We start from the raw sequence: 10763 nt of genomic DNA, 5'->3' as shown, positions 1-10763 counted from the left end.
ATCATTATAAAACATGTTATAGGTAACAAATCAGGCCAGCCTCTTCTGGTTATCAGTGCCATAGAATACACATTTCTAAGGTGATATTTTATTAATAAAGTATAATTGTATCTAACAGATTTTATAGCAATATTTGTGTTTAAACTGCAATCATGCATTCTTATACCAATAACCATCTTTAAAAAGGAAGTGTTTGAGTCCAGTTTGGACAAAACAGCTCTTTATATTTCATTGCATCAATTGTAATAAAGCTGGATATTCCCCAATTGGTAAATCTTCTTGGAATAAGTGGCCCAGCCCAGCTTTCTTTTACTTGAGCAGCATGTGATCCCATTGCTGTATTACATGCATGTCACAGCTCAGGAGCTGACTGGCATTTGACAGGCATACTTGTATTTATTCTTCAGCATTCTCCCCAAGACAAGTAATAAACTTGCCATGAATAGATAATCTGAAAGAAAAAAGATGAAAATCTCAGTACTACGCTGTCCTCAGTTCAAACGTCTCTGTACCAAGCAGCCAGTGCAGAGGATGAAAAGGCAATATTCAGAAGGCCTCAGTGCCATGGTCCTGGTTTTATTTTATGTATACAGAATTACAGTAATACCCAGAGACCACAATCGCAATTGGGCCTCCATTGTGGTAGGCATGTTCTGAATGCGTAAGACTGGTCCCTGCTAACACTCTGTGTTCTCAGCGTGTTGTTAATTTTGAGGGGATCCTGTGTCCTGAATGTTAATTGAGGAGGAGCTTGGATTAAACCCCAAATAACATTGCTGCTGCTGTTCAGTAAGCATCTGTGGGATGGGAAGCAAACTAAGTTATAAAACAGCAGGAAAGAGATGTCTGGCTTGAACTCCAAAAGCAGCACTTACGTTTTATTGATTTATAGTGATGTATTACAAAAAGGTGCTACTCTGGGCACCTTTATTTAAAATAATGCAACAAAGGGTTGCTTGGTTCTGGAGGCTGAGAGAAGGGGAAGGATAGAGTAACAGAAAAGACCTGCAAAACTAACCCCACAACCACCAATATTCGTATGTCTCTTATTTTGACTTGGTCAGGCTCTGACCCTTAAAACAAAACTTTAAAGCCCAAATTTTCAAATACAAGAGCCTAAAATTAGGCTCTAAATACACATTTAAGAACTTAGTAAGTGGCCAGATATTCAAGTGTTCAGCTCCCACTGAGTTAAAAATCTGGCTACTTGGACCTTAGTCCAAGGCCCAGTGAAACGAGTGGGAATCTTCCAGTTGGTTTCATTATATTTTTGGATCATGCCTTTATTTAAGAGACCAAATGTGGACTTAGGCACCAAACATTAGGTTCCTGCATTGAAAAGGTTAGCCTAGATACTTCATATATTTCTTTGGTCTTTCATAAAATACATTCTAGACCCCACATCCCTTCTATCTTGGACATATTTTCATTTTAAAGGTATTTTGCTTGCCAGGTGGTCTTGCCTTACCCTTTGTTCTGAAACTTATTGCATTTTGTATGCTTTGTGTTTCCCACATCTGTACTTAACTTTACAGTCAAATAGGTGTGATAGGAGAGAATCAACATACCTTGTGCCTTTGTTGTAGAGTCTGGGGGTGATGCTGGACACCAAACGATATGAAATCTTTCAGTATAAGAATGAATGAGAAACTTATGGAGAAAGTGTTTGCAAACTGGCTGAGTAAAAAAAGTCCTATAAACATCTGAATGTTGATCAAACAGATTTATCTGTATTTGGCCATTTAATTATTCGGATAATAATTACAGGCAAAAAGCATAAATCAATTTTCATCTAAATGCTAAAAGACCCAAAGCAATTGGAGGGGAGAAAATTAAGGAATAGTAACTGAAGAGGGGGCTCAAAATTATCCATTTTAATTTTTTCACATCAGTATTGCACAAACGTATATTTTAAAAGGTAAGTTATAGAAAAAATAATAAAATGCTTGGCTTTTGAATATCATTTCTGGTTAAGATAATTGCCTATTACGTTTTGGTGTTTGTTCTTTTTTTTTAAGAAGGGGCTGATGAGAGAAGACGGGAAAATAGGTTAAATTTCTAACACATAACAAACATTTCTGTCATAGCAGCTAATGAACATCTAGAAGTTCTTCTCTGAGTGACTGCATGTATCCATTCCACTGTAGGGTTTGTGTGCTCCAGTGCACAGCTGGCCGAGCAGTACCCATCTTGGTGGCCTGAGCACCTCTACTGTCTCACACATCTCACACAGGCATAAAGAGCTGAACCTCCCTAGACCCCCCTCAGTTCCTTCCTACTGCCAGTGACAGTTGTTGGAGTTCTCTGTCCTTGCTTCTGCAAGTCTTTCTCAATATATAGAACCCAGGTATAGTTAGCCGTCTGTTTGTTAGTAATATCTATAGATAGAGAGAGAGAGGTGGCTTTTGTTGTTTACGTGGGTTCCCGGTACTCAGTTTGGGGTATTGATCCCGGTACAAGAGGTATGCCATGCTCTCTGGGTTTCAAGCCCTGCCACTCTTGCGCCAAGGCTATGCTGAATAGGGACCCTCACCCCAGCTGCCTGAAGTGGTTGGGGGAAGCTCATGTGAGCAACGAGTGCAGCATTTATATAGGGCTTTAAACCCTGTATGGAAAAAGACCGAGCAACCAGATTAAAATATCTGATCATGGAATTGGCACTACACCCTCCATCTGAGTCCTCTGTATTGGTCTGAGCACTAAGCACTTCGGTGTGTCCGTCAGTAGCATGCTACTGGTGCTGAACAGCAGATCAGGTCCCCAGGACCAAAGAGGCAGCCTTGGAAATCAGGTCATCAATGGAATTTGAAGAGGATGAGCTCTGATAAAAATGTTCAAAGAGGAAGCACTCCCCAGAGCATACTTCTACACAGAGGCGTTTGCTGTCTCAAGAGCCCAATGCGAGCCTGTCGAGACCAGTTCCCAAAGCACCTTCCCTGGCATCTCCTTGTGCCATGAAACCACAGAGTAGCATCCTGGTGCTGTCTACTCCTGATGCATTTGAGGCTGCAAGAAAGTTGTTGAACCTCTTGGTGCTGCCCTCACCACCGGTTCAAGGGTCCTGCCTGGCACTGGTGCCCACAGTACCGCCGCTGATGCCTTCACCTTGGCACCAAGCAGCTCCACTGGAAGCACCTGCCAGGATACCAGCAAGGCCAAAAACCATGTAGGGGAAAGCCACGCATGCTATCTCTGGCTCCCCTTTCTTAAGAATCTGAGCCGCCTTCTTTGATACCAGCAAGCACATGTTACCATGGTCTCAAGAAGAAGCGTCATCCTTATGAGATTCTGAAGTTGGGTTCCTATATATCACTACCTCACTGGTCCCATCAGGAAGGAATGTGACTGGTTTCTGCCCAAGTACCAGCAGGGAGTTTACAGGAAGGATTCTTGGGCTCTGCATAGTGGGAGTCCGGGAACATACTAGTGGCCATTTTGGGACCTGTGGGTTTTTTTCCCCAGTCAAGAACATACCTGAAGCCATCTCAACCAACTCCATCTGCTGGACATCATCAGTATCATTGCATCGGTACTGAGCAAACCTGGGGTACCTCACACAAGCAACTGCAAGAAGACCAGATACTGGACCCGCCCCCAGTACCATTAGCATCCTCTTCCTCATCTTCTGATAAGGCAGTTGTTGCGAAGCCTGTTTCTCCACCTCCGGACAATTTTAAGACTCATCAGGAGTTGTTGAGGAGGATGGCTGTGGCTCTTGATATCCACCCAGAGAAGGACTGGAAAAATCCTGGAAGCCAGTGGACATGCTAACGTCTGCAGCCCAACATTTCTGCCAATAAATGAGACTATCTTAGTGCCTAAAAGATCCTTTAGCAGACCTCAGCTTCCCTGTCTCTCTGACTGGGAAAAGAGTAGAGAGAAGGTACTATGTCCCCTCCCAGGAGTTCAAGTACCTGAATAACCATCCTCCTCTAGGTTCCCTTGCAGTTGCCATGGCTAATGAAAGGGGAAAACAGACACCAGGCCTCAACACCAAAGAATAAAGAGGACAAGAAGTTGGATTTATTGGGGAGGAAGCTTTATTCCACAGATGAATAATAGCTTCACAGTGTGAATCAGCAAGCTTTGCTGGGATGTTATCATTTCACTCTGTGGGATATGATTTAATATTTAAAGACAAGCTCCCGGATGAGGTGTGTGACAGAGTGCTGGAGGCTAACAAGTGAGCCAGCCCTCTGATCTCTTAGGCACCAGTTAGTTCCCCTGGAGAAGGCTGACTGGGGAATATGCAGTTAATAAGCTGATCAGTCTGGAGGCTGATGAACCAATTAGCCATCAGCTGTAGGCTATTTAAGAAGACACAGCGAGGGAGAGAGGATTAAGTTAGCTAAGACCAGTATGTGCTGAGATCCCAAGAGAGGGAGGTCTCTGTTCCTTTCTGCCCCTCTGGGAAAGGACAAGAAACCACTAAAAATACGTGGCTGCATGAGACTGTATTGGTGGGAATATAAATAAATAACATGGAAGTGCTGCTCACTGGAGAGTCTGAGAAGTTTCTGGGCATCAGTGGGTATGGATGGAGTGCACCCCGTTACAAGGTGAGATGAAAATTCCTCATTTCTGCATCTTCAGCTGCCAGTTCATCATGGCAGGAGACATCTTCCAGAGCTCATTTTGATGGCAGATCGAGAAATGTCTACCAGTTCTGAGTGTGCCATGCTCTTTTGTTCCAATTTCTGCAAACTGCCTGTCCCATTTCAGCCATGCTTGGGCCCACATCACAACAGATTGGTGGGTTCTAAGCATGGTGGAAGTGGGATATTTGTTCCATTTTATTCCTTACCCACTTTCCTATGCCCTTTCAGAGACCCCCTCACAAGAAAGCACTTCTGCATAAGATCCAATAGCTTCTCCATGTAGAAGCTCCATGTAGAAGCTGTAGAGGAGTCCCTCCATTGTTCAGGGGAAAGGGGTTTTACTCCCAATACTTCCTGATCCTGAAGGAAAAAGAGAGTCTCAGGCCTATTTTTGATTTTAAAATAGTTAAAAAGGTTCTAAAAAAAAATCTAAATTCTGGATGCTGACTTAAGGGAACGAATAACGGAAGCTGGAGCTGGGGAACTGGTATGCTACTCTCTACTTAAAGAACACCTAATTTCTCATGGCAATTTAGCAGGGCTACAGAAAATATCTAAGATTCACCATTGGCACCCACCATTATCAATTCATAGTCCTCCCTTTTGGTCTTCTGGCTGCCCCTTGTCTCTTTACAAAGTGTATGACAGTGGTAGCAGCTTCCCTTTGAAGACTAGGAATTCATGTATTCCCTTGCCAGGATGACTGGCTGATAAGAGGTCAATCCAGGTCACTAGTGGTGTCCAGTATCTGCATAATCTGGTCCACCTTTGATGTGCTTGGCCTGCTAATCAACACAGACAAGTGAGTCCTGTCTTCAGTACAGAAAATCTAATTTATAGGAGCTGTCCTGGACTCCACAACAGCCAGGGCCTTGCTACCACAGATGAGGCTTCTTTCAATGCAAAGCCTCATTCTGGACCTGAAGACTGATCCTCTCATCACATTTTAAGGCTGATGGGGCATATGGCAGTGTGCACTTGTGGTCCAGTACATCAGACTCCTTCCGGGCTGGGTGACAGAGGTTTATTTTCCAAGAAGGCACAACATAGACATCTTAATGCATGTACTAAGTCACATCTCCTCCCTAGATTGGTGGTTGGGCCCGACCAATGTATGCAGGGGAGTTCCTTTCACCCCACCTCTTGCTTACCTTAGTCTCAGATGCCTCAGAGCTGGGGTAGGAGGCTCACCTGGGGCACCTGCAAACACAAATCTCTGGTCTCCCCTTGATCTCATTTTGCACGTAAATATCAGGGAGCTGAAGGCTAGCCATTTAGCTTGCATGTCATGCCTTTCTCACATCAAGGGAAATGGTGTATTGGTGCTCTCCAACAATATGACTGCCGTGTTTCACGTAAACAATCATGGAGGAGCCCAGTCCTCACTACTCTATTGGGAAGCAATCCTGATCTGAGATTTCCGCATCAGCAACTCTATACGTCTGAAGGTAGCCCACCCCCCAGGGTCTCAGAACACACTGGCAGACCACCTAAGCAGGCTGTATATCCATCAGCATGAGTGATCCCTTCACCCAGACATAGCAAGGTCCATTTTCCAGCTCTGCGGAACTCCCTAAGTGGATCTGTTTTCAACAAAGGACAACAGAGCAGGTCGCAGCCCAGGTTCACTAATAAATACTTTTCTACTACCATGGTCAGAGGGTCTGCTGTATGCTTTTCCCTCCATCCCTCTTCTGCCCAGAGTTGTGTGGAAGGTCAATCAGGAAGTGGTGAAGCAGAGAAATTGCCCGCCAGAAAATAAGGGGTTAACAAGAGCTTTTGGGCCCAGGTAACCCTGCCCTGTTATACCTGTGGCCATGCCAGGCCTGGAGGGGAGAGAGCCTGGCTCAGTTTAGAGCTGACTGGAGAAGAGGCAGGATCTAGCTGCCTTCCCACCTGAGAGCTCCTTAAGGTCTGTCATTCCTACTTCCTCCTCTACAGGAGGTATTAATAAAGTGCCTTCAGACACAGCGTCCATTGCAGAATTACCCATTTCAGAAGGAGCAACATCTGTAGCAACCTCTTTCCCTACACTGGAAAACCCTGGGGGATTGTTGCACACTCCCTAAGGACTTCTCCCACAGGGAAGAATGGAAGACCTTCAGAGTTTAAAGGGGGCATTCCAGTTGAGCTTTCAGATTGACCTCATTCAAGTGATGGTACAATAGACCCAGAAGAAATATCTGAGGGTCCATGATACATAGGTATATAGTCAGGGTAAACCTCCTCCGTGAGTGGGGACCAAATATATCCTTTGAGATAGCAGAGTCTGGCACAGGAATAGCACCACTTATGGAGTTGGAAGAGGAACTCTTGGCAGTCAAGGCTCTCCTCTGGCAAGATGATCTAGGTACAGGGCTAGGCTCGATATCTGATGGAACATCTGTTCTGACGTGTTGCCCCAGAGGAAGTAAATGGTTTCAGTGTAAAGTCTTTAAAGGGCCACCATTCTTTTCAGGTTTTAGTTGGTAGACAAGTAGCCCAGGCATTTGATTTTTCCACAATGTAGGGCTGTGAACTCCAATGGTTTGCAAGTTTGTTTTCTGGGGAGACCAAGGTTCCTGATAGTTCTACAATCTACACACGTTCTGAGAGACTCATTTTTCTTCCTCACCACAACAATTGGGTAGGTATACGGACTTCATGTCTCCGAAATTATTCCAGTGGCTATCAAGTCATGTAGATGTCTCCAAACATCTTCCACATTGGCGGGGACCAGGCAAGGGAATCTTTCTCAAAAAGGTTGAGAGTCAGTTAGATTTCATGCTGATGTACTTTTTGCACGGTCCACACTTGTAGCAGAAGATGTCACTTCTGTAAGTAGTTTCAACAGTCTCTTGAACTACAGGTGATAATACCAACTACTGTCATTGGTGCTCATGGACATCCCTCCTTTTGAATTGTCAGGTTTTCCCACTTGAATATTCAACTGGAGTAGCTGATTAACTTACTCAGTTAGACACAGCAGGCGCTTCTTGAGATCAGCTATTTCTTCATGAGGAACAGCAGAGGTGAGTGTATATAGAAGCCACAGATATGTGATCAGCTTCCTGAGTGGTGAGTCAATCTCCTTTTCCCTGATATCCCATACCAGCCTGGAGGAGGGAGGATTCCAAAGTGAATCCGAAAGCTGCAACTTCAGGGCTATTAGATTGCCAGGACAAGCACCCTTCAGTGCTTGCGACATCCTCACCTGATCCAAGCAGGTAGCACCCCCCTTCTTTACCAGTACTTTATGTAGTAGCTTGTCTGGGCAGCATATCTACCATGAAAGTTTTTCTCCTTCTTCTTGATACGTGGACCACAAGAGCAGGTATAAACCTTCCCTACTCTCAGTAGTCTCATAAATATCATCCAGATCATTTAGATATGCCATAGCACCAGAGAATGGATTACTTATGCATAATGATCTGACAACATCAGAGGCTGGTCCCCTCAGACTTTCAACTAGTCGTTGCCTTTTTATATTACCTGGGCATTGCTATTCCTTCATCTGGGTAGCTTGGTACACCCAAGATTCAAAGTCATCCTCTCCAACAGGGGTAGGGTTTATCCCAGAGAAGAATCTCACTTTACGGTACCCAACTCCTACACAGGGGTTTTGGCAGCGGGGATCAAGCCTGGGACCTCTGAAGCTTAATGTATGAGCCTCTACTGCATGAGTAGGGTGACCAGGTGTCCGGTTTTCAACTGGAACACCTTGTTGAAAAGGGACCGTGTGGGCTCCGGTCAGCACTGCTGACTGGGCCGTTAAAAGTCTGGTTGGTAGTGCTGTGGTGCTAAGGCAGGCTAGTCCCTACCTGTCCTGGCTGACACCACACTGCGCCCCAGAAGTGGCCAGCAGGTCTGGCTCCTAGGCAGCGGGGCCATGAGGCTCCGTGTGTTGCCCCCACCCCACACACTGGCTCCGCACGCCCATTGGCTTGGAACCTGGCCAATGGAAGCTGGGAGGGAGGGTGCCTGTGGGCGAGAGTGGCGCATGAAGCCTCTTGGCCCTGCCACCTAGGACCCAGACCTGCTGGCCACTTCCAGGATGCGCACAGTACAGTGCCAGGACAGGCAGGCAGCCTGCCTTAACCCTTCCCCCTGCCGCTGCACTGCTGACTGGGAGCCACCTGAGGTAAGCCCACACCCCAACCTCCTGCCCCAGCCCTGAGCCCCCTTCCCACAGCCTGAACTCCTCACCGCAGAGCCCTCACACCCTTCTGCACCCTACTCAACCTGCAATCCCCTCCACACTCCAAATCCCTCGGCCCCACCCCTCAGCCCGGAGCCCTTCTCCCTGCTACAGCCCAGAGCCCCCTCCCGCACCCTGAACCTCTCATTTCTGGCCCCACCCCAGAGCCCACACCCCCAGTTAGAGCCCTCACCCCTTCCCGCACTGCACTCCCCTCCCCCAGACCAGTGAAAGTGATTGAGGGAGAGCGAGCCACTGAGGGAGGAGGAATGTAGTGAGCGGAGGATGGGGCTTCTGGGAAGGGGCGGGGCTGGGGTGTTCAGTTTTGGCCAACTAGAAAGTTGGCAACCCTATACTGTCTCTGAGTACAGACAGTGGACGTGGGGAATATAAGTGGTAGGCAAGGAAGACATCCCCTGATCCTGCATCTAGGAAGTAAATGGGCGACGTGTTTAGATTCATGAAAACAGGATCACAGCTAGCCTTGGCTGAAGATGCTGCAGAAGACTTTGGATGAGATAAGACCTCATTAGACCAGTGCCTCCCAGAGGATTCGGGGGTCTGGGGCAAAGCAATTTCGGGGGCCCCTTCCATAAAAAAAAGTTAGTTTTGCCGCCCCAAGTGGTAAAGAAAAAAAAAAAAGAAAAACCCAAGTCGTGCCGCCAAAGAAAGAAGAGGACAGAAGGACCAGCGGCCGAATTGCTGCAGAAGACTGAAGCGAAGCAGTTGAGCTGCTGCTGAAGTGCCGCTGATGAGGAAGAGAGGAACTGAAAGACCCGCTGCCGAAATTGCAAATTGCCCCACTTGCCCCACCCCTCCCCCAGGCGGCCCTGCATTAGACAGGAGGTAAGCCTAATAGTTCAGTTTAGTCTTTAGATAAATGTTATGATTTTGTTTCATATGTAGCCTTTTGTTTCCATTGTCCTTACTCAGTACCTCTTGAATTTTTTATGCTAAACCTTTTCTTGTTTTAATTACAAATCTATCTCCGTGCTGTGGAATTAAGCCTGGTGATGATCCTGAGTTGAATCATGCAAGCTGGTGTGTACACTCTTCCCTGGGGGAGAGCAGACCTGGTATTTCTGAGATTGTTCAATGGTATGGGTGTGAATAGTACAGGGGAACCTTTTGAAGGGGCTCAGGGACTACAGTGTACCTATTATTAGCCTGCAAGGCGCAGTGAGGGCTGGCATAGCCCAGAGGAGAGTGCTTGGGTGGCTAACAGGCTGGTGGTGTCAGAGAGCTGACACCCAGTTAAGCACAAGCAGGTCTACCTCTCGCTGGAGGCATGGCATAACAAGGTGACCCACAGTCCTGGGTACCCCAAGAACCAACACAGAATGACTCTTCACCAGAGAAGAATAGGACCCTTCATTGAAGTCTTTCTGGATTTGGGTATGTAGATATCAACACATCATGTGCAGGAAAAGGGGCCCTTTGGTGGAGTGGATGAATAAAGACAATCGCTGTGGGCTCTCGTTCTTTCTGTAAGGCCAATAAAACATTTACTGCAGAAAATTCTAAATTGGAATTATGGTCAAAAGGTCTAAAAGCCATTCATAGCTCAATCTATGTTTCTTTACAGGTATCACCCATTCTGAACCTACTTGTTAATGGTTTGACACTCTTTGGGGAATGTGTTCTTGACAGGTGAAGGTCTGTCTCTAAGGTAAAAGGAAGATACTTGAAGGTGCATTTGTCAAAAGAAATTAGCAATTGCTGTTTAGTTCTTCAGGAGCTAGGAGCAGTCCTTACCTCAACAACCTTCAATCATGGCATCAAACTAGCTAAGGCAGGTGCAGTGCAGAGGAAGGGAACAATGAGTGGGAAAGCTGCAGGACTCCATATTCACCCCCTTCTCCCTCCACACACAGCGTGCATGTAATGCAGCAGGAAACACACCCACTTTCCCATGTGGTGAGTGAGAGAAAGGGGGAGACAGGATCAGAGCTACAAGGGAGGAAGGGGTGAGCTGGGGTCAAAGAGAA

The sequence above is a fragment of the Lepidochelys kempii genome, chromosome 8 (assembly GCF_965140285.1).
Source record: "Lepidochelys kempii isolate rLepKem1 chromosome 8, rLepKem1.hap1, whole genome shotgun sequence".
Lineage (NCBI taxonomy): Eukaryota > Metazoa > Chordata > Testudines > Cheloniidae > Lepidochelys > Lepidochelys kempii.
This window is presented reverse-complemented; position numbering follows the sequence as displayed.